Source organism: Diceros bicornis, chromosome 27 (genome assembly GCF_020826845.1).
Source record: "Diceros bicornis minor isolate mBicDic1 chromosome 27, mDicBic1.mat.cur, whole genome shotgun sequence".
Classification (NCBI taxonomy): domain Eukaryota; kingdom Metazoa; phylum Chordata; class Mammalia; order Perissodactyla; family Rhinocerotidae; genus Diceros; species Diceros bicornis.
Window position 1 is genome coordinate 32,069,801 of NC_080766.1, and position 22,524 is coordinate 32,092,324.

Here is a 22,524-nt window from a genome sequence, read left to right on the forward strand (position 1 = left end):
AGAATTTAGGTAAAATATCCAAACTGTTAGCTAACACAGAAAATAAATTGACAAGGAGAGCGCCACAAACAAGCAGTATTAATGGTCTCTCTCTTGCTCGCTTTTTTTATTTTTCAAAGCCGGCTTTCTGAGGTGAGATTGCAAATGCTAAAAAGGGAGAAAGACCTGCGGGTTCCTTGGGGCGGCTGCACCTTATTACTCTCCTCTTGGACATTCTTCTGTGTGGCTGCTCACAGCGGCCACCACTGCTGGTGATTTCAGCAAGGTGGGAACCTGAGATGACAAACACTTTGAGCAGGAACACAGAGGAAATTATCTATTTTAGGGAAGGCATTCACACAGAGGCAGTAAATAAATAAATGCAGACATCCATAGAGAACAGAACAATAAGCAAAGTTACAGTTCTTCCTTATCTTGGAAAACCTGCTATTTAACGGAGAAGTTCGTGACTCACACTTGCAGGGAAAGGAGCACGAGTTTTCAGCAATACCCCATTATTACCCCACAATACGTGCCCTTTCCATAATTCCCCCATTGCTATCCTGTTCCCTCGCCTTCCCTAGGCATCCTCCTTAAGCTGCTCTCTGCAAATTTTCAAATTTTCAAAGCAGTTCCTGAATTGCTTAGGAACTGGCAGAAAGTAATAAGCAACAGCCCATTTATATTGAAATGGACTCATTACCGTGCCAGCTGCCAATAATTTGCAGGGCTGGATTCTTGCTGGCAAACGGGGCCTGCAGGCGGCTGTCTTTCCACCTGCACAACGGAGGCTGATAATGCATTTTTTTATATACTTTTTAAAAAAGTACATATTCTATCTACCATAACTAAAATTCTTCTCTACCTGTATTTCTCTAATTCCTGAGCAGAAAAACTCTATGGAGAAGGATGTGAAAGTTATAGGGCCTTGTTTATAAAATACGTAAAGGAAAACAAAACTGAACCTATTTGGTATAATTTTTTTCTGATTTTGGTGGAAAAAAAATTTTACCTGTGACCCTGGCTGTGGGAATTGGCCCATGAAATGGACTAATGAAGGGCCTCAAATTTGTTCTTTTGCAAGAGGCAGATATGCAAAGGCTGCAATCTGCCAAGTGCTCATTTTGCCTGTAGTGGGTTAACTCCACTGCGGTCTTATGATTGTATGCCATGGCAACTCAAGAACTACCAGTACTCAGGTTTTCTTCAAGAGCTGCAAAGAATTCCATTTCAACAGGAGGCAGCTATGCACCAAGCTCAGGGTTGGGAGTTCTAGCCTGGAGTCCTACTGCAGCATCAGGTCAAATCTCGGCTTTGCCACTTAGTTGCAGAGTGATTTGAGGCAAACTCTACTTATCAGTTCACCCCTCTACAAACGGGGATAATAATACCTCCTAAACTATTGGGTTGCTATGAGCATTAAATGAGATCATCTATGTTACACAATTAGCTTAATGCCTACCCCATGGTCTATTGTTGACCATTATTTCCATTATTATTGAACATTTGGAAACCATAAGTAGTATGCTACCGAAGGGCAATGATTACGCGGATTTCCTTAAAACATGATATCTAATTCATTGAAACTGGGTTTATGTTATAAAGTGGATGAAACCCAGTCACCTTAACTCTACTGTGGGACAATAAAGGGAATAAATTAATCCAGCTGGAAGACGTGATCTACTCAATCTGCCACAGCTCACGCACACACACACACCATGCTGACGAAATCTGGCAGTACCAGTTGGCCTACTTATATTACACTACGATGACCCCCAGTGAAGGAAACGCTGAGTGTACCAAGTTTTTCAATCTCACCCTGATTCATCCTCAACTCATATAGTCAACTTCTGCATCAGGTGTCAAATAACCAGTTTTCACAGGGAAGTGTGTGTGCTGGAGGCGGGGTAGGAATTACCAAAACCAATCTCAGGCTTCAAATACCTGCAAAAATAGACAGGGCTGAGAAGTCGCATCACTCCAATCCTGCAGTCTGATGTAAAACGAGAATAGGAAACCTGTAGAAATATTGTGTCCATGACAGTTAATCTACGGCTTTTCCTAAAAAGTCTGCCAGACCAGAACTTTCTTTTTCACATTCTAAATACACTCATAAGGGGCAGCCTTCATTTTTAAGTCCTTGCAAGTTCCAGGAATCAAAGTACATAGAAAAAAGGGTATTGTACTTGCCCTCAAAATACCCAAGTTCGTGTACCAGGCTCTATGACTTACTAACTCATGTGATCTTGGGCAAATCAATTGCCTATTCTGAAACTCAACAGGAAAAATAGGGATGTAGAATTATCTACCTTACCTAACACCTATCTGAAAAGGTTATTATAAGACAGAAATTAAAGAATCAACATGAAACACTATCAACTATAAAATGCTACATAAGTATCTTAACTCTTATTCTGTTCATCATGATTTAGTGCTGAAAATATAAAGTGGATGAAACCAGTCACCTTAACTCTACTGTGGGACAATAAGGGGAATAAATTAATCCAACTGGAAGACCTGATCTACTCAATCTGCCACAGCTCACGCACACACACACACCATGCTGTTCCATATTAGTGAATTAATGAAAATTAGGAAGTTTCCCCTTACCCCCAACCTTAAGGGAGGGTGGGGGCGGGCAGAGGTCTTGGATCAATATCCTGAACAAGTCAGAATCCTGAATATTTATTTTATATTCATACTTAGTCCAAAATCAGTATTGGATGGATGGATGGATGGATGGGTGGATGGATGGGTGGATGGATGGGTGGATGGATCTGAGTCACTGGAAAATTTTATATGGTTCAAAAATTAAGGTTAAAGAAACTTCATCAGTCATTTTCTTATTTTTTTAACCATCCTTTTATTCAACAAAGGACTCAGGAGTGACTTCCAAAGACACATGAGCGAAACTAGAATAGAAGAAATTATTAATGGAAAAATAAACCCAAAGTTAAGCCAAAGTGAAGGGGAGGAGAATAAAGGTAACAATGTGTGCCCTATGGAGCTAACCAGGGGGCTCAGTTTAACAGTAAGCTTTGTAACAACCAACTCAAATAGGGAAAACACGGCATTTGTAAAATTCAGAACGTCCTCATCAATTGCTCAGAAGAAGGACAAATGTTCTTGGTACTAAAATCAGACCAGAATTTCCACTGATGGTCCTTTTTTTTTTTTTTTTTTTTAAAGATTTTATTTATTTATTTTTCCCCCCAAAGCCCCAGTAGATAGTTGTATGTCACAGCTGCACAACCTTCTAGTTGCTGTATGTGGGACGCGGCCTCAACGTGGCCAGAGAAGCGGTGCGTCTGTGCGCGCCCGGGATCCGAACCTGGGCCCCCAGGAGTGGAGCGCGCGCACTTAACCGCTAAGCCACGGGGCCGGCCCTCCACTGATGGTCCTTTGAGCCCACTGTGATATGATGAGCAATGTTTTGGACCACACCTTTCCACATGGGCTCAGTGACAAATATCATATGGACGTTTCTTCTCTTGATAATTGATATAAAAATAATCACAATTCAGCAACAGAAGTTCTGAAGAAATACGATATTGCTGAAGAGTAGAGAGGCTGCATACCTTCCAGGAAATTCTCCTTGAAGACTGTTTGCCCTCTACAGAGTGTTAGATCATGGCTGAGGGGTGGTAAGCTTGAGATGGGGCCCTCTGGCTCATGCCCAAGTGTAGCTGGGTCATGCTACCAGATGACCAGAGTCATCCGGCATAAAGGGAGGGTTCCACAGGGGTGAGCTTATGTGGCTTGTGTGAAAACTGAGACTGGGACAAGGACTCTACACAAAGGAGAGGAGCAGTACCTTCCTTCTCAGGTGAACCACACGACCACTAAGGGCCCTGGGGCGGGACCAGGATTCTCAGTGAAAAATCGATCCCTCAGCACAGATGAATGAGCCATGTTAGGGGCTCCAGATTCCTACTCCATAAAGCATGGATGACATGGTTTTAGCCCTACCATGTTTTTATGGCAGATAAAAACAAGACACCCAAATCAGACAAACAAAATTCCCATGCCCAAAGACAGCCTCAGTTTTGAGCAATGCTACTTCTTAGTATATCCAGATGTCCCCCAAGGTAACTAAGTGAGGAAACGTGTTCCTAGAATCAATATTTTTAAGCTAGCTATAAATTGGGAACTTCCTACTAAAATAATAACTTTAATTTTAGAACAGTGAATCTTTGGCAATACTTAACCAACGGGTTCAGCTGGGACAGACATTACCATATTTCTTAAGAGCAGAGTCTTCATGTTACTTCACAGTGAAGTAACATGTTCTACTGCAACGCAGGGAGATCTACCATTTATGGAATCTCACTATCTGGCTGGCATTGTGTTAGTGGCTTTAGACCAAAATACTCTTCTAAATTTTCCTAGGTTTTTGGTGTTTATTTTCTTGCAACTACACTTGGACACCGGGAACTGCCAAGGCGTACTACTCCAACATTGCATCACTCATATGCAGCTCTCTCGCCGCTCCATCCAAGGGAGTTTGGAAACCACCAGTCCCAAAGGGCTGTGTTACATAGCTGGCCATCAAATCTCCCTACTACTCCCATAGGCTGGTCCTAAGAAGGGCTCAAATGAGGCCCCAGCATACTGAAATGCATTCAATAGCTTTTTCAGGACAGACCACGAGAATCATGTAATTTCTCAAAAATCTAAGCAGCATCATTGCCACTAAGAAGCCACGAAGCTACTGAACGCTTGAGAGTTTCCACCCAACATCCCAAGAGTAGTGACCATGTGATGTGAGAGCCCAGCTCCGGGCTCCTGGCTCCTAAATTCTCGATTTCAAGTTTGAGTTACATCAAAAAAGCATGCCCATGTCTTTATAAGACAGAATGGAACACTGATCCCCAAAGAAAATGGAAATGGAGCTGACTATAGCTAACTTCTAATGCTGAAATCTGTCCTTTGCTATTTCATCACATTGTGACTTGACTTAACAGGATGTTCCCAGTGAGAACTAGGTTATCTAGGCGCCCATAAGAGACAGTGGGAGAGAATGGTACTCTGTTGAAAGTGCTTCCACAGCTCCTGTGAAACATAGCAGACTATATAATCCTTAAACTGCGTACCAGAATAATCTTCTCAAAAACATATCAATGCCTTAGCTTAGAAGAGATTTCAAAAGAAAATCACTTTACCCAACAATGTCTTTTCTAAATCAAGCCACCCAGGTCTCTTCTCTTAGGCAGACCTGCCTCCCATGCCCACGTCAGCTGAGATGTCTCACCAGGCACAGGAAGAAGCCTCATTTCCCGAGACACCAGGGCAGAGTGGGTGGTGGGTTAGGGCAGCTCCTGTCAAAGACTGAAGATCGAGGAAGGAGATTTGGTTCTGATTCTCTCTGGCTTTCCAAGCCTGAGGTTCAGCCTTGAGACAGAGTGGAGAAAGGGGAGTCTCCATTCTAAAGGACATAGGCTTGTGTGAGCAGTGGAGATGAAGGCCACTATAAGAGAAGGGACTCTCAGACTTGGCAGCTGCTGTCTGCCTCCAAGACCTTCTCATTGCCTGCCAAGTGACCCCAAAGTATGAACATGCAACTCACAATTTCCATGATGGTCTCCAACCCATACCACCTGGCCTCTCCCTTCACCTGTTCTCTCACCGTGCAGCCAAGAGGGAAGTCTTTCAGCCCCAAATACAGATGAGACGATATCAAGGGGTCCCCTTTCTTCATCAGGACGCAGAGCGGGACGAGGTCATTTGGCAATTTCATTCCCAGCGCCACCGCACAGGGAGCAGTTCCCTGGCCCGGAGCTGCCTTTCCCACACAGAGTGGGAGGGCCACTCTCTGAATCAGAGAAGAGCCCCCTGGCGTGAGGCCATGCACCCAAGCAGCTGGTGTGGCAACTATGCCTCGTCAGCAACGAGGGCTGGGACTGCCTACATCGCAGAGGACAGAGAAAATGTCACAAGCCCCTCTGGAGAGGTTCCTGGGCTGGGGTGCACCCAATCTGCTTTGTTGGCCCCTCATGCTCTGAGCCTGAAGGGCCCATGGGAAAGAATCACTCCCCTGGGGGACCCGCTGTTTCCTCCTTGGTCCTGTTCTTACCACTGTGGTACTTGTATTCACAGAAGGAGTGTATGAGATGGCAAAATTCTCTAAGAGAAAATGGTTAAAGAGAGATTTCAGTAATCCAAACACTAAAGATAGAGAGGAAGGAAGAAAAGCTAGAAATATTAAGCTTGTATGTGTGTGTGAATATTTGATTAGCGACTTAATTTAATAACCAAAAGTCAATGAGCAAGTATGATAGTTGGAAAACATAACCGCCCTACACAAAAAGTGAAATGTAATGGGATCCTGTGTAATACCATTGCTAAGGGGATATTATGAGCCTCAATCTTGATAGGTGTTTAGGTGGTAACATAGGGCTTTAGTCAGACTAAGTAAAACATTTCAATGCAGCAAAGAATATTCCACTCTGAAGTCAAATAAAATGATTTTTTTTAAGTTGTTAAAGGACTTCCTCCCAAGCATTTTCAAAATGGGGATGATTCTTTACCTGAAAGTCCCCATCTTTGGAAAGAGAAGAGACTAAGGCTCGATCATGAGATATGGTTACAGAACAATGTTTCAGAGGCCTAGAGTCCCAAGCCACTCCCTGGGTGCTTGCCCAAAATGCTCCTTCACACTCTCAATTTAAAATGAAAAAAAAAAAAAAAATCTTTAAAACTAACCTCAATTTTTTATTTGCAAATCACTTCAAATTGTTCTGCAGTTATACAATGAATATTACAAGCTCTAACAGGTATGACATAATTCCTTACTTCATTGATTCTAAGAAACACATTTTTCACTTTGAACATCTCTGAAATTAAATCTGTCTTACAATCACAGTAGTATAGTGTGGATTAATCAGCATCATTTCCTTTCTTTCTCAGTGGTGCATAAAATAGCGATGCCTCTTACAACTGATAGCATCTTATGAAACAGAGTATATAAAAATAGATTTTTACATAGTTATACTTATGACTATCTAAAAACTGCTTAGGAATTGTTGGGGTAAAGCAGTGTGTCCACATAAGAATTTTACTGATTGTTACCAACTCAGTTCAACTCAACCAACATTTATTGAGCACCTACTGTATGTCTGGGATGAGAAAATAGACCATTTCCTTATGACGCCCACAATATAAGAAAACGGTGGACACTTACCACTCTCAGATGGGGCTGTAAAGGCTAATCTGGCATTATTAATGGTAAACAATGGGAAGAAACAGACTAAGTCTGCCAGGAGAAGCTATCAGTCGAATCTGGTCCTGAAGGGTTCATAGGATTTGGCTTGGCTTATGAGGATGAGAGGAAATGAACAGAGATAGGAGAGAGTTTGCAAAAAAAGAAGGGCAGAACGTTCCAGGAAAAGAGCAAAGGCTCTGAGGAATGAAAGTAGCATTAGCCCAATGTTGTAGAGAGATAAGTGCACGGAAAAGAGCTGGAGGCGATGAGCCTAAAAAGATGGATTGGGGCTATGGATGCTACACAAAGGAACTGGACATTACCACGTGTAATGGAGTCTGTGACGTGATTTTATTAGGGGAGTTACGTGGTCCAACCATGTTCTCCTCTCAACTCCCCGGGTAGCATGGAAGAGAATGTGGAGTCTTGTTGCAACCAACCAAGGAGGCAGTGCCTGGAGGAAACAAGGTGGCCTAATCTGGGACAAGGAGAGCCTTGGAGTAAGAAGAAAGGCAGGTGGAGTCACCAGGACTTAGCGGCCACACATATACCTCTGAGAAATGAGGGAAGGAGAAAAAGAAGGAAGAGATGCCTCTGAAGGTTCTAGTTTGGTACCTGAAAAAAATGGAAGGTGATGATAACACCTTGCATTGTGAGGTCAAATGGAGCACCCAATTCCAAAGTTTTATCCTTGAGAGGCCGGAATCCACTTACAGTGATCCTACGGGAAATTTGGTGTCCATTCCACACATGGTCTCAGCACAAAGGAGCCAGGGTTGGAACACACTAGCACAGCAATAAAAGAAAGAAAGAAAAAAAAAAATACACTGCTAAAAAGCTTAGATCAGGAAGGACATCAAAATGGAGACATAATACTGGCCAATTCCATTGCATAATCAGACCTTTAAAAAATTTTTAAAAACCCACATCTAATAACCTGTGAGAGGCCAGAAGTCTAAAACATGATCTCGATTACACCTTCTATTGACTAAGCCAATACCTGCAATAATAACTGGATTAAAACGCATTAATAATTTAATAGGAAAATAAAAGTATGACGCCTCAGGGTTGGTGCCATGAAGCGAAAATGTAAATAAGATTTGAGTTCAGGCCCCAAAACTCTCTAGGTCCACAGGACACCACTACGCTCCTTACATCTTGAGATTGGGTTTATAATTTACATAAGATCATCAACTGCGAGGCTGACGTTCAAAGCTGTACAAATCACAGTGAAATGCATCTGGAATGCATGAGTGAGTGCGCCTGAGCACCACTTCAAACAAATGCAGCATTTCAAGACAATCACTTCACCTTTCTATGAGTGAGTGAAACAAGAAGTTGACAGCTGCACAACACCACGCAGATCTCAGGTGATGCTCTGGTTATGCTCGTGACTGTGACAGGGAAGGCCGGGAGTGGGGCACATGGCAATGGGGACAGAGGGATGGCAGGAAAGACATGGACTAACCATGGGGCCACAAGTAACTCAATGCAATCTGCTTCACCATCCACTCTCTTTAAAATTAAGAGAATGGTCTGGAAGTTTCTATGCTCCCTATACTTGAAAAGAAGTCCATGTTTCTTTAACTTGCTTAAGTCAAACCCATGAGTACATTAATGGGAACCACCATGAGAGTTTCTCTGCTGGGCATCCTTTTTCCAGTAAATACACGATTCAGTTAAGGCAAAAAGTGCCATTGAGCTGGGTGGGCCCCAGAAATGCAAGATGGAACAACCAGTTCTTACTTTAAACACTGCCGCAAGATCTTTTTGGTTGTATAACGACCAACATTCATCCTAGCTGGATTACAAATTGGGAGGGAAATAAAAAGCACATGCAGTAGTTGCAGGCTGGATTTTTGCAAGTAGAAGAGAAAAAAAAAAACCAAACAAACAAAGCATATATGCCCCTCCCTGAAGTCATAAGAGGATAATCAGCCTCTTTTTCAACATAAAGACAGTTCCTGGGAAGCCGTGGGAGCATTTCTGAAACAATGATACATCAAAGTCTCCGTGCAGAAAAACCGATACATAAAATCACAAAGCAAATCTGTTTCTTGTATGACAGCAACTGGCTTAAAAAGCTTGACATTCATTGCCAAGTAATATCTATGAGACCACACACAAAGCAGTGAAACAGACACCGGGCCTGCCTTCTAAGAATTAACAAGCACACTCCTGTCTACACACACTAGTTGGGCAGGAGTGTGCAAATGGTTTTATGGGCATCCCCATTCAATAAAACAGTTCTGAGCATGCCCACCCAAAACAGTATCAGTGTGTGTCATCACTTAGTTAATTCATGTATAAATTACATACATGAGCTATTGTTCAAAAAATTATGCACATTTTAAATTTATGGTATGTGTGAACTAAACAGAAATACATAGAAATTTACATGCACAAGAAAGAAAGAAATATATATGCTAAAATTTCCTTCCCACACCCTAATGAAATCATCTTGCACATCCATCTGACATTGAAGACCACTCCTCTAGGACACAGAAGGCCAATCTGGAAACTGAGAAAAAATAAGGAAAGACAGCCTGTGGAAAACTCACCGGCATGTCTCCTTCCCCAGCCACATGGCCCCAGCATGAACAAAACCACTGACAGTACCTATTCCTTCTTCCTCCACCTGCTATCTGTATTGCTCTACCTCGTCCCACCTAAGACAGGCTTACTGTGTCTTCCAGGGACATGGTTGACAGGTGGGGTCTGCAAGTTGCAAGAGAACTCTCTAGCAGCAGGAAAAAAGGTCATCTACGGTAAAAAAAAAAAAAAAAAAAACTATCCCGAAATCTATGGCTTACGTTTGTTTTTTGAGCCTATTTGACACGTTCCCCAGTTTCCCCATCTGTAGAGTCTCAATTTTACCTACATCCCAGCCTTATTATGAAGCAACATCACAGCAGTGTCGAAATCTTCCATAATCTTCAGGAAGGCAACACATCACCATTCAGGAGACCAGGTCTGTAGGTATGTGCTGAAAACTTTAGGCTGCTCTGAAATTATCTACTGATACCACTAGCTGTTACTAGGGGCCATTAAACTGTGTTTTGCAATCAAGATAGTAATCAATACCCCTCCACCAGTAGTTAATAAAACAATGCCATATGTAGAAAAAGAAAATGATAATAAGAAAGAAGGACTCATTTTTGCAACCTCCTCATCTCCACCCACCACAAGGCAGTACAATGACTGGCCAAGATGCAATAAGCAAAAACAAGTTTCCAACCATTGCTGCAATTTTCATTGTGGGTAATGTCAGACGCAGCCAGGATAAGAAGCCAAGAAATTTCAGTTACATAGTTTGGAAGAACAAAGGCTAAGAACAACATTCAAAGAAAAATTATATAAAAAATATTTTGAACAAAACTTTGGACCTCATAGGTGGGAAGGAAAGGTTTCATCTTCTGGAAGAAATCGTCTCTCTCTCTGGCCAGCTTCCAATCCAGAAAGCCACTGGTGACAAAAGGAGCTGTCACTTAGGAGTTCATATAGCCATGGCTTCCCATCAGCATCTGACCCTGCTGGCCTGCCCCCCTCCAAAAAACAGTTCCTTCCCTGGGATTCCCTGCCCTTGTACTTCTCAGATATGCCTCTCACCCCACTGTAGGTTCTGCCCACAGCCTTCCACCTAACTCTCCCTATGGAGTACTTTTCTCTTTAACAAACTTGTTTACTTCCTTCCACACTCTCGTCTACCTAAATCTCAGTCTTCAGCACAAATGCCCCTTTCTAACCTTCTGGACAACTCCATGGGGCTATCCTATTGATAGTTCAAATTTGACACACCATGTAGGGTCAAAACCTCCCACACTTATGAATCCTCCCAGAAGGTAGCATGATTTGCAACTGCAATATAAACTTTGGATTCAGACAGATCTAGCCTTCATCTGCCATTTAATGTCCCTGCAACCTTGAGCCCGTCACCTAACATCCCTGTGGACCACTTTCTCCATCTGCAAAATAGGAAATCTGCTTTGCAGGTGTGTGCTGGGGATTAAGGGAGGCAATGTATGTGAAAACACTCTTCCTTGGTATTTAGTTGGGGCTTCATGAATGTTACTTTCTTTCTTTCCATCTTCTCCTCCTTCTCCTTTTCTTCCTCCAATATCTTCTATATCTATCCTGTCCCTTCTATTCCTATCCTTTTAATCCAGGTCTCTTTGCCTTTAATCCCCATCGCTAATATCCTTCTCTTCTGCCCAAACCACTCAATGCATACATCACCGCAAAACCAAACTAACGCCCATTCAAGACGAATTAACTGTGCTTTGAGAATGCCACCACCTCGATTCCTGCTCTGCTAACTGACCTACAAACAACCCTGGCATACCCAGTAGAGAGAAGAGCCATAGAAATAAAGGAGCTTCTTTCTGAAGAGTCAGTTTTACTCAAATATTTACTCAGGAGGTTAAGGAGAGCAGAGGGGTGGGGTAGATTGATAGTAGAATAAAATTTTAAGTGTGCATGACTTTTTTAAGATGAAATACCTATCTTCCCGCCCAAAATAAAGTGGCACATGGAATGGTTAGAAGTTAATTCTCTTTTATGTGGAGGTGTTTTATTGGAAAACTTTGCAAAACTTTATCACTTTTCTCCTCTGAATCCCCAGAGTTATCAATTATCTTCATACCTGTCTTAATCCATCTCCTCTGGTAAGATCACAAGTTCCATGAAGGAAGGGATCAGAGCTTATTACTTTTTGACATGGTGTTCCATGGGACGTGCCCCCTGTATTAGCTAGGGTTCTCCAGACAAACAGAACTAATAGGATGTGGATGGATGGATGGATGGATGGATGGATGGATGGATGGATGGATAGATGGATATTTTAAGGAATTGGCTCATGAGACGTAGGGGCTGACAAGTCCACAATCTGCAGGGCAGACCGGCAGGCTGGAGACCCAAGGAAAAGATGATGCTGCTGTCTTGAGTCCAAAGGCATCTGAAGGCAGAATTCTTTCCTTCTAGAGGACCTCATTCTTTACTATTAAAAGGCCTTCAAGGATTAGACGGAACCTATCCACATTACGGAGGATAATCTGCTTCACTCAATGTCTACTGAGTTAAATGCTAATCACATCTAAAAAATATCCCACAGCAACACCTAGACTGGTGTTGGATCAAACAACTGGGCACCATAGCCTAGCCAAGTTAACACATAAAATTAACCTTCACATGCCTCGACAGATTTTTTCTCCAGTACCTAGTAATGGCATCAATATCAGCCAAAGGAACAAAAATAATAAAATTTATTCCTCCACAGAATGTTTACAATAGAATATCCAACAGGTGCTTTTGACTGACGACTAGCCCACAAGTCCACTTGATTTGAGCTCTGAAAGAAGGTCTACTTGGGGTGTTCCTGGTAGCCCCAGGCTCCAGGGCATGAAGGGGTCACTGAGGACAGTGGCCTACCTTCCATGACGTCATCTTTGCCATCTATTACTAGATAATTGCATCTCTCCAAGCTTATGTCTCCTGGTAGCCAACATCATCATGAGTTGTGGCTCTCTTTTACTTCAATATGGAAAGCAGTATCAAAACATATTTGCAGATTGGAAAACACAAATCCACTGGCCCCTACCCTTAGTCCTCTGCCACCCGCACACACATACACAAATTATGGAGGTCCTGGGTACACAAGCTTCCCTGTGGCGACATTTCAGCTCTAGCCTTGGATCTGAAATTACCACCCTCTCCTAACTCTGAGCCAAGACTTCAAGCACACAGCGGGGAGGGTATGGGGGGTGTCCCCAGCAAGTCCTCAATTCCAATGCAGCTGGGCTGGAAGTTGAGTTTGAAAGCCCAGGGACGGGGAGGAGGGTCAGAATGATTGTTCAATACCCTCCTACACCCTGCTCATGACTAATGCATCACGCTGGGAAAGCAATTCCTCCCAGCTAGCTGGAACTGACAAGTCCACATTTAAACCAAATCAACCCTTGGCCAGCTCAGGAGTCACTACAGCCCTCCCAAGCCCTAAGTGTGCCCCTTTCTGCAAATATTCACCTTGAGAGAAAACAAGCTGCGAGATTTGGCTTAGGAGTCCTAATTTTGCTTCTCCATAGGGCAGGGAGCTTGAATTTTCAAAGACCAAGCCAAAGAACACACAGAGCGGGTAGGCAATGGGTACCCCTCTTCGAGCGCCAGGATAACTCATGAACTTGGGGTAAATCACTTAATTTCTCTATGGCTTCAGATTCCTCAATAAAATTCAGCACCTAGTAAGTGCTTTCAAAATGTTGGGCTTTGCAGAAAAAGGTACTGTTATAGGAGAAAAAAGGTACTGTGTACACAATCAGTGTGGGGCTTTGTTTTTCCAGTAGTGATTTTCCATTCAAAATAGCATCCATGCAAAGAAGGAGGGGGATTAATCAAGTATATTCACTAAATAGAGCTCAATGATCAAAATAACATCAGCCTTCTGGTTCCGGCGATGCCTCACTCAAACAAGCACAGGGAAGTGGGGACTGTGTGAGGCCTGAACTAATGCTGGCACCAGGGTGCCAGCTCTAGAGCCACCTGTTTTGTTCTCTCACTCTGTCCCCACACTCACAGGAACAGGCTGCCATCTGTGCTGTACTAGCTCAGCTCGGTTTTCCATCAAGGTAAGTAAGAGCCTGACGTTTTTCACCTAAAAAAAATTCCTTCAATTATTGCTTCCAGACCTCAATCTCAATGCAACTCAACCCAACTCAATGTCAATGTGTGCTGAGCACCTTCTCTGTGGATGGCTTGGTTCAAGATTCCATGGGGATGCTAAGATGGGGAAGGCTGAAGTCTCCTTAAAGGGTCTTAAGAATCTTTCATTGGTGAGCAGGGGAGAAATGAGACAAGGACCCAAAACGTACAGTATAAGACCCAAGAGCTAGGTGCCCATGGTGAACTCAGACTGCAATGAAGAACAAGGGGTGCGATTTAACGAAATTCTTTATGCGAAGAGTAGTTTGATGCAGCTAATACTCTTTACAATGAAATATATGCTCTTAACAGGGCAAAGATAAAAAATACATTTAGACTATGAGAATATACACAATCAGACAAGATGGTAGTTTAATTTGACTATGATTTTTTTTAAGCTGAATGTTATGATTATTACGGAATAAAAATGTGATGGTTATCTTGGTATCTTAATCTGTAATCAGAACACTGCTGAAATCCTTGGAAAAGAAATCATTTCTAATTGTGGGGGTTAATAGTGGGTTTTGGAAAGAATTTTACTATAAAATCATGGTATAGAGAATTCTCTAAAAAAAATATTCAAAATATTCAAAAGGCCTTAAAAGAACAGGTCATTTCAAATATTAAGCTATTTAATTTTGAAATGGATGATTTTCATCCTAAAAGTTATAGAGGATTTTACCAAAAGAGCTCCATATCAAGAGCCACCATTTTAACACAGATAAAAATGATTAAATAAGAATTTAAAAAATTCTGTCTGTATAAATCATCTACATAATAAAGAGCCAATACTTACGTGTTGAAACTCTATTTCAAACACTAGTGTAAGGAGAAACGAAACGTGTCTCCTTGTCAGGGAGAGCCCCAGGTCCCTTTAGTTCTAATCTGAGGATGAACTAGATCCTTGATCAGCTCTTCTTAAAGCCATATCCTCAATAGCCCCTCTCCCCAAATCATGGGTACTGCCTATTCAAGGCTATTCCAGAAGAACACTCCAGCAATATGTGCACTCTTCTGTCATTGTGCTATGTGTTAAAAGAACGGCTAGTAAATTAAGAAAATAAATAAAATAAAATAAAAATCACACACCAAAAAAATTAGAGGATATACTTGAAGATATTATGCTAAGTGAAATAAGCCAGACACAAAAGGACAAATATTGTATGATTCCACTTATATCAAGTATCTAGAGTAGCCAAATTCATAGAAACAGAAAGTAAAATGACAGGGGCTGGGGGCTAGGGGGAGTTAGTGTCTAACGGGTACAGAGTTTCAATTTGGGAAGATGAAAAAGTTCTGGAGATGGATGGTGGTGATGGTCGCAAAACAATGTGAATGTACTTAATGCCACTGAACTGTACACCTAAAAATGGTTAAGATGGTAAATTTTACGTTATGTATATTATACCACAATTTAAAAAATAGAGGACATATTAATAACGAATATTTATAGGCTGCTTCAAAATTTGAAAAGCATTTCTATATACGTTCGTGTAAGGATCACAGCAACCTGGAGGAGAGGTATCTGTTTTACTCTTAGACACCGGTTGAGTGACATATCTATTGCCCAGTGGATGGAAGAGTAGCTTGACCAACATCAGAACCCAGGTCTACATCCTTCAAAACATGTTGTACTCATTTCTCAACTCCACACTGTCTTTCAATATTTGTACATATTCTCTAGATACAGGAAATGCTTACAGGTGCTCCAAGATATATGCATTCTGTGGTCAAAGTTGGGAACTCTAAGTCCTGCAGTAAAGAAATGGATTTCACTTTATTTAACCCAATGTTTCCCAAACTTTCTTGATTATGAAACCTTTTTTTGTGGCATAGCTATTAACGACCTGTGGGAAAGGGAGTGTTTTGTGAGTTACTACTGTGGGAAATCATCTAACAAAATGTGCTTATTTATATTACTACAGATTCAGGCTCCTTGCAGAATCAAGAGCCAAGGAATTGAGGTGTTTACTTAATTGACAGTTCCAAGTATCCATATCATCACCAGCACTACCTTCACCTGCTAAATCTTCCCTCTCCAATTTTCTATCTTCCTTCATCCAGATCTTTCCATCAACTATAAAAATACAACACAGACCAAGAGAAAGAGAATAATGACTAACCTGGCATCATCCTTGGCTCTTAGACCTCTGACTCACTGGGCATGGATCAGATCAGATCCATTCCAGAGTTCATGTGTGTGGGGGGGACGCAGGGGGGACGGGGCGGGGGAGGAGATGCACACATGTCTATGTGTGCTTAAAAAAAAATTAAAAGAGAGATAATGGTATATATGCCCCTATTCCAAACTCCTTTTCACAAGGCCTAATATAAACGAGTCAGAGAAAGAAACTAATGTAATTGCTCTGCATGACATAAATATATTGGAGGGGAGAGGTACAGGTGAACAGGGTTACAGATTCTATAGGTGATTTTATACAGCAACAATACTTAGATTTGGAGTTTAATATATCTCATTAGCAGTTTGTTCCCACTAATTAAAACAAAAACATCAACAACCATGAACCAAAATTTCTACTCACGAGTTTGTTGTTTTGTTTTTGACACAGTGCATCCAAAAAGCTTTAAGATGTAGCAACGAATGTTCAAAAATAATTTGTAATGTGATATGCATATTTCATTCGCAAGATGACTTCAAGATCTCCCTCTGGGATTCAATCAAAACTAAATCTTCGCCATGCCTTTCAGAATGAAGGGAAACACAGCCCCGGTGTTCAAGGAGTAAACTTGGCCACGTATCCACACCACCACCCTCCCCAGCTTGCATGACATTTCTGAGAAGGCAATTAACTGCTGCCATGGGCCCAGGTTTCAGTGGAGCAAACGCTAAACCTGTCGACTGTTACTTCTTGTTGGGGCTTGTGCTGTTTGTTTGTTACGTATGTTCAAATTATACTGGGAGTTTGTCAGCTTCTTTTGTTTGAACTTGACACAATGGGAAAAGCCCTTACGGGTTAATGATTAATCTCAAAATGAAATCTGAAACAGATAATGAACAGGTCTTGAGCAATTGTGAAAGACACCCAAGAGCATCAGTCAAAATAAGCACTGTTCCCAGACAAGCAGTCTCAAACTCAACTGCATTGCATTAGCCATTAAGTGCCTGGGACTAAGAGATTAGCGCTCAGAGAATGGACTTTAGAGCCAGACAGAATCGGGTGGGAATTTTGCTTCTGTTACTTAATACCTAAAATACCTGGAAAGTTACTTCACATCACTTAAAATGGAAATAATAAGAGTAAATGGAACCATACAGTCCACTGTCTGTATGGTTCCATTTAATACTCCAATAATAAGAGTAAATTGGAAACCATACAGTCCACTGTCTGAGTCGCAGAAGTGATCAATAAATGGTAAACTAATGGAAAAAAATGTAGGATCTTTCATTATATCTAGATATTGATTAGTAATCATAATCTCTAGGCTCCTGCACCATAATTAGAAGTTTTCAAAAAATAAGAAAGGATAAAAAAATGCTCTATGAAATTAGTGCCTGGATTTATGAAATCTCATTCTTTATTGATTACAATGAAAACACATGAGGCCTTCACATGGAACAGGAGGGCACGGCATAGAACAACAGTCATGAGGGGCATCCAGGATCCCTCTTCAATGATAAATTATAAGGATGAGAAGTGACAACGCAAAAGACCATTACCTGTAAAATAATACATCAGTTCTCTAGCTCTTTTACGTCTCTGCAAGCTTTTTGAAAAGATTGTTGTTACTCAAAATTAAAGACACAGAAAATTCATCTTCTAAATATAAGTAACCCATGGTTGATTAAAGATAACTAGAGACAAAAATTTAAGCATCTTGGCAAGAATACTGCCAATGACAATACATTATTTATTATCCCAGAACTTGTTAGGAACGCACAAAGCAAATCAGATTTACTAAATATAAATATACTAAAATATAGATATACTAAAATACTAATTCTATAATATTTAAATTTAAAAGGTCACAGTTTTCAGGGATGAAAACCAAATTCCTAATACCTCATGGTAGGAGGTGCCAATAAGAAAATGTGTTTCCTGTTAAGTTGACTCAGAAAAGCCAACATCAGAAATATGACTCAGAGAAGATAACCTCAGGTATATATGGAAGTGACAGTAAGGATGGATCTGAGGTGTGACACAGCAGAGAGTGAGTGAGCGAGATTATATGACGTGATCACTTTTTGTTAACAAGCATAAACAACAGCTATTACATATAAGACACTTTGTGCCCCGTGCTTAGGACCGGGAAGAGGGTGGGGTGTCCTATCACCTCTATGACACAGGTATGATTATCCTCATCAGTCAGCCAGGAAGGAGCGAGACCAAGAGCCCAGGCCTGGAAACCAGTGGCCTATTTCTACAAGGGCCTAGTTTATAAGAGCTACATTAACATAGTGGAATTTAAAACTACACAATAAAAACCCTGGGTTCAATTTCCTTTGTTCTCTAGACTCTCTTATGTAACCCATAACTATGGAATATAGACAAAGACATTATATAAGGACACCCTTGGGATCAAGAAGCATATAAAAGGAGCTTAGATGGGAATTACACTCTAGGTAGAATAATCAAAGTATCCTAGACACATCTGGTTGACCTGTCCCTCCTATCCAGGTGGGATATTAGGCTCCAGGTGGGATATTAGACTCAAAGAATAGAAACATTATTATTCAATATATAATTGAGATGTCAAATATCCCACAAAACTGTCCTGCAATGCTATCCATAGTCAATTTTAAGTAACTTCTGGACTTAGATCTTCTGGATTACAGAGCAACACTGCCTTTACAATCATTAGCATCAAAATGATTTATTATTGTTAAAACCAAAAAAAGACCTTTAAAAGAAAAAACTCTGGGGAACCGGCCCAGCAGCGTAGCAGTTAAGTTCACCTGTTCTGCTTCAGCAGCCTGGGGTTCACCAGTTCGGATCCTGGGCACGGACCTACTCAACACTCATCAAGCCATGCTGAGCTGGCGTCCCACACAGAAGAGCTACAACTCTACAACTGTGATACTCAACTGTGTACTGGGGCTTTGGGGAGAAAAAAGAAAAAAGAGGAAGACTGGTAACAGATGTTAGCACAGGGCCAATCTCCCCCCAAAAAACAAACAAACAAACACTCTTCGAGAAAAAAATGACTAAGATAAAGCCAAAAGCAAATGATATAGTGAACATGTATGAAACTCTACCCCAAGCTCCTGCTCGCCAAAAGCAATGAAATGGAAGACATTTGCTTGGTGGGGCTCCTGAGAGTTACGGTCTCTACTTGTCTGTGAAAGCTACAGATATGTTCATATACTCTACTCCTAAAGCAAAGAAAAAGCCCTTTTTTCAACTTTCTCTGAAACTCCAGCCTGACCTAAAGGTTTCCTATCTAGCTAGTACTGGAGGTACCATACATGGGAAACAGCAGCCACGCAGATAAGGAGTTGGAGGGAAGGAAAATAGAAAGGAGAAAAGAAAATCTTGGAATCTTAGGGTCTAAAAGGAATCAGGATACACCAATTAAATCCCAATCTTAAGTTTTCAAATGCTATCTGTTTCTGGGAAGCCATCATGTTTAACTAGAACCTGTTTTTAAGAAATCTCTCCTACCAGCCTCAAAATTGGGGGTCCAGCTCAATTCAGCCAAACAACTACCACATGTCAAAGGTAAGAGGAACATGCTAAAATGAGCACACGGCAAAGATTTTTTTTAATATGGGTGTGGTTACTTAAAATTCAAAAGGACAAAATGAACTTTTCCAGTTCTAGTAAATTCTGATAACAGATTGGAATATTCTATCATTGACATGTTTTGAATTTCTAAATTTACCCAACTACTGTCTCAGATAAATATCTTTTATCACACTGGTGTGTGTGTGTGTGTGTGTGTGTGTGTGTGTGTGAGAGAGAGAGAGAAGACTTATATTTATAAAATAAATGGTAAAAATTTTAAATATTTTGCTTAACAAGGATATGCAAATGGAAACATTCATTATGATCATCACTTCACTAAAATATTGCCTTTTCAAAAATATATATCTATAAACAATTTTTAAAAATTAAATTTGGAGCCAAGAGTTTTAGTAGATTATTTTTTGAGTAGAAAATTATAATAAACCATATAGAAAATTAAGTGGTAATGAATGAGCGTTTAGTTCCACAGCTGGGCAAACAGGCAGGCAGGCTCACAGGACTGAAAAGCAATGAGGGAGCAGGATGGATGAGGATGGGGAAAGAAAAAAAAGGAGAGGAAGGCAAGATGAGCACAGATGATAAAAAGAAAAAGTGGTTCTCGGCTGTTTTCCTTCTGTATAGAACCACGGATAACAGCTGAAAAATAATCCTCACAGGTTCCTCTGAGACCCGCCCTCCAGCGAGGACTGCCCTCTTCTCCCCAGCCACAGTTTTCCTGGAGAAGCTGCCTTCTCTCTCCTTAGAAAACTTATCAACACGCCGTTGTGGAGAGAAACAGTGATGACAACATTTTCAAACTTGGGTTTTAACATGACTGAACGTCTCCTAAGTCTTAATAATTTGTATAAGTATAGAAGCTAGGCATAGAAGCTACCCTTCCATGCCAGTGTGCAAATTCTAAACCGGCCTCATTGTTGTTCCAATTTAGGAATACAATCAATTTGCCCCCAAAACCTTCATAAAAATGTCTATTGTAGACTGCCCCAAGAGAACCATGAAATATACTTTTTTAAAAACCTGGTGACTAGAGTGGGGAGGAGATCCATCCTGGGAATGGCCTGGCATGGGGTGTCAGAGCCCAAGCTGGGTGGGGAGGGGCACCCACAAAGGGGAGCGGACAGGGAGCATCAGAGTCCAGGCAGAGTGAGGAATGGGGGGACACAACAGGACAGAGGAACCCGCTTGAAGGGACTCCCACAGGTCAAATCAAGGAGGACTTGAGTGTCAAAATAAATACTACTACTAACAGATTATAACCCACTGACTAAAATAAGAAACCATGAGTCCATACAGATATTAATACATACATTTGAAAAAGTTTGATGAGAAATAGGGGATCTACATAACTTCAAAATACCTCTCTACAAAACATTTACTCATTACAAAGGGGAAGAGAGCAACTTCCCAGCAGACAAGGCTGGCAGACACCATCTTAACCAAGAGACCAAGGTGAGCAGACGTCATCAGAAATGGGACAGGTCAACACTGGGAGTCTCCGGAGAAGACACAGTGAGAAGGACACACCATCACCATTTAGTGTGTCTGCCAACCACGCAGAATGTGAGTCTGATCTAGAGAACACATTAAGTAAAGCCAAATTGAGGGACATTTGACAAAATAACTGGCCTGGGCTCTTCAAAAGTCAAGGTCACAAGAATCAGGAAAGACTGAAGAGCTGTTCCTGACGAAGCAATCTGAAGACACGTGACAACGAAATGCAACACACGATTCTAACTAGAAACATTTGTTATTTGAAACGGCGGCGCTCAGGACAAATGACAAAAATGACAAAACTGGAAAAGGATGTGAGAAGCAGCTGGTAGCAACGTATCAGTTCATTTCATGATTTTGAGCCCTGTTGGGGGGTTATATAGAAAAATGTCCTTGTTTATAAGAAAAAAATCTCATGTTTGGGATAACAGCAATTTACTCCCACATGATTTAGAGAAAATAAAATTCTATACACTATATTGCCAAGTTTTTTCGAAGGTTGTGACAATTTCAAAATAAAAACAAAATTTTAAGCATGACAGCTTATTTATTCTAAGTTATACACACAGGTACAGAACAGTTATGGATATTTTGTACAATGAAACAATGAGACAATTTCACAAGTGATTTACCGCATTAAATATGAGAATTAATGAAAGAATGCATAAAATTTGCTAGTTTCATCTTAGAAAAAAACAAAACCCCTTAGCCACACGTGCTCCTGTGCTCTTCTGTCCTCACCAGAATATCTAAACCCTCGGTCAGCAGGTCTGTGTAAATTCAGGATCTTGTCTGTCTTTTCAGGCCAAGCCACTCCTATAACTGTTGTCAACACTCGGAGTACACAGCAAGTACACAGATTGCTTAGAAACACATCTTGCATCTCAGAGACCTAGGGAGGCCATCCAGAACATCACCAGGAACTAAGGAACCAAACCAAAACCACTGTCGAGTGTTCTGCTTTCAAAGTTCATGTTGTCACAGTCTCTGAAGACATGGCTTCTAGTCCCAGATCTACCCCCAGACAGCTCCGTGATGGAACCACACTGGACCTCAGTTTTGTCATCTGGAAAATAGGGAGTTGGCACAAAAATCTCTAACGCTGATCAATTTCATGAGCATCTAATACAGACCTCCCCAGCCCTGGCCCTGTCCTCCAGGAGCTCAAGTCTAGCAGAGGGAGAGGGGCTTGTAAACAGATGAAATGCGGAATAATCACATTTGTGAGCACAGACTTGATCCTATTCAGGATGGGGAAAGTCTGAGATGAAGGAAAGTTATAGGAAGACGTAGAGTCTCCATTGAATTTTGAGGACAGAAATTCAGGGTTCCCCAAGCAGAATAAAAGAGTTCGGAGGAGAATTCACCAAAGGAGGGCCCAGTTACTTCAGTCAGTACTACACAATGAGTAGCTCTGACGCCCCCTAGCTGTGTGACCTTGGGCAAGGTATGTGA

General features: G+C 41.3%; 1 protein-coding gene across 6 annotated transcripts in view; it reads right to left on the minus strand.

Annotated features, from left to right (window-relative positions):
• TIAM1 (TIAM Rac1 associated GEF 1) overlaps positions 1-22,524 on the minus strand; it is a 357,972-nt gene that overhangs the window by 139,379 nt on the left and 196,069 nt on the right. The gene's annotated exons all lie outside the window — the stretch shown is intronic.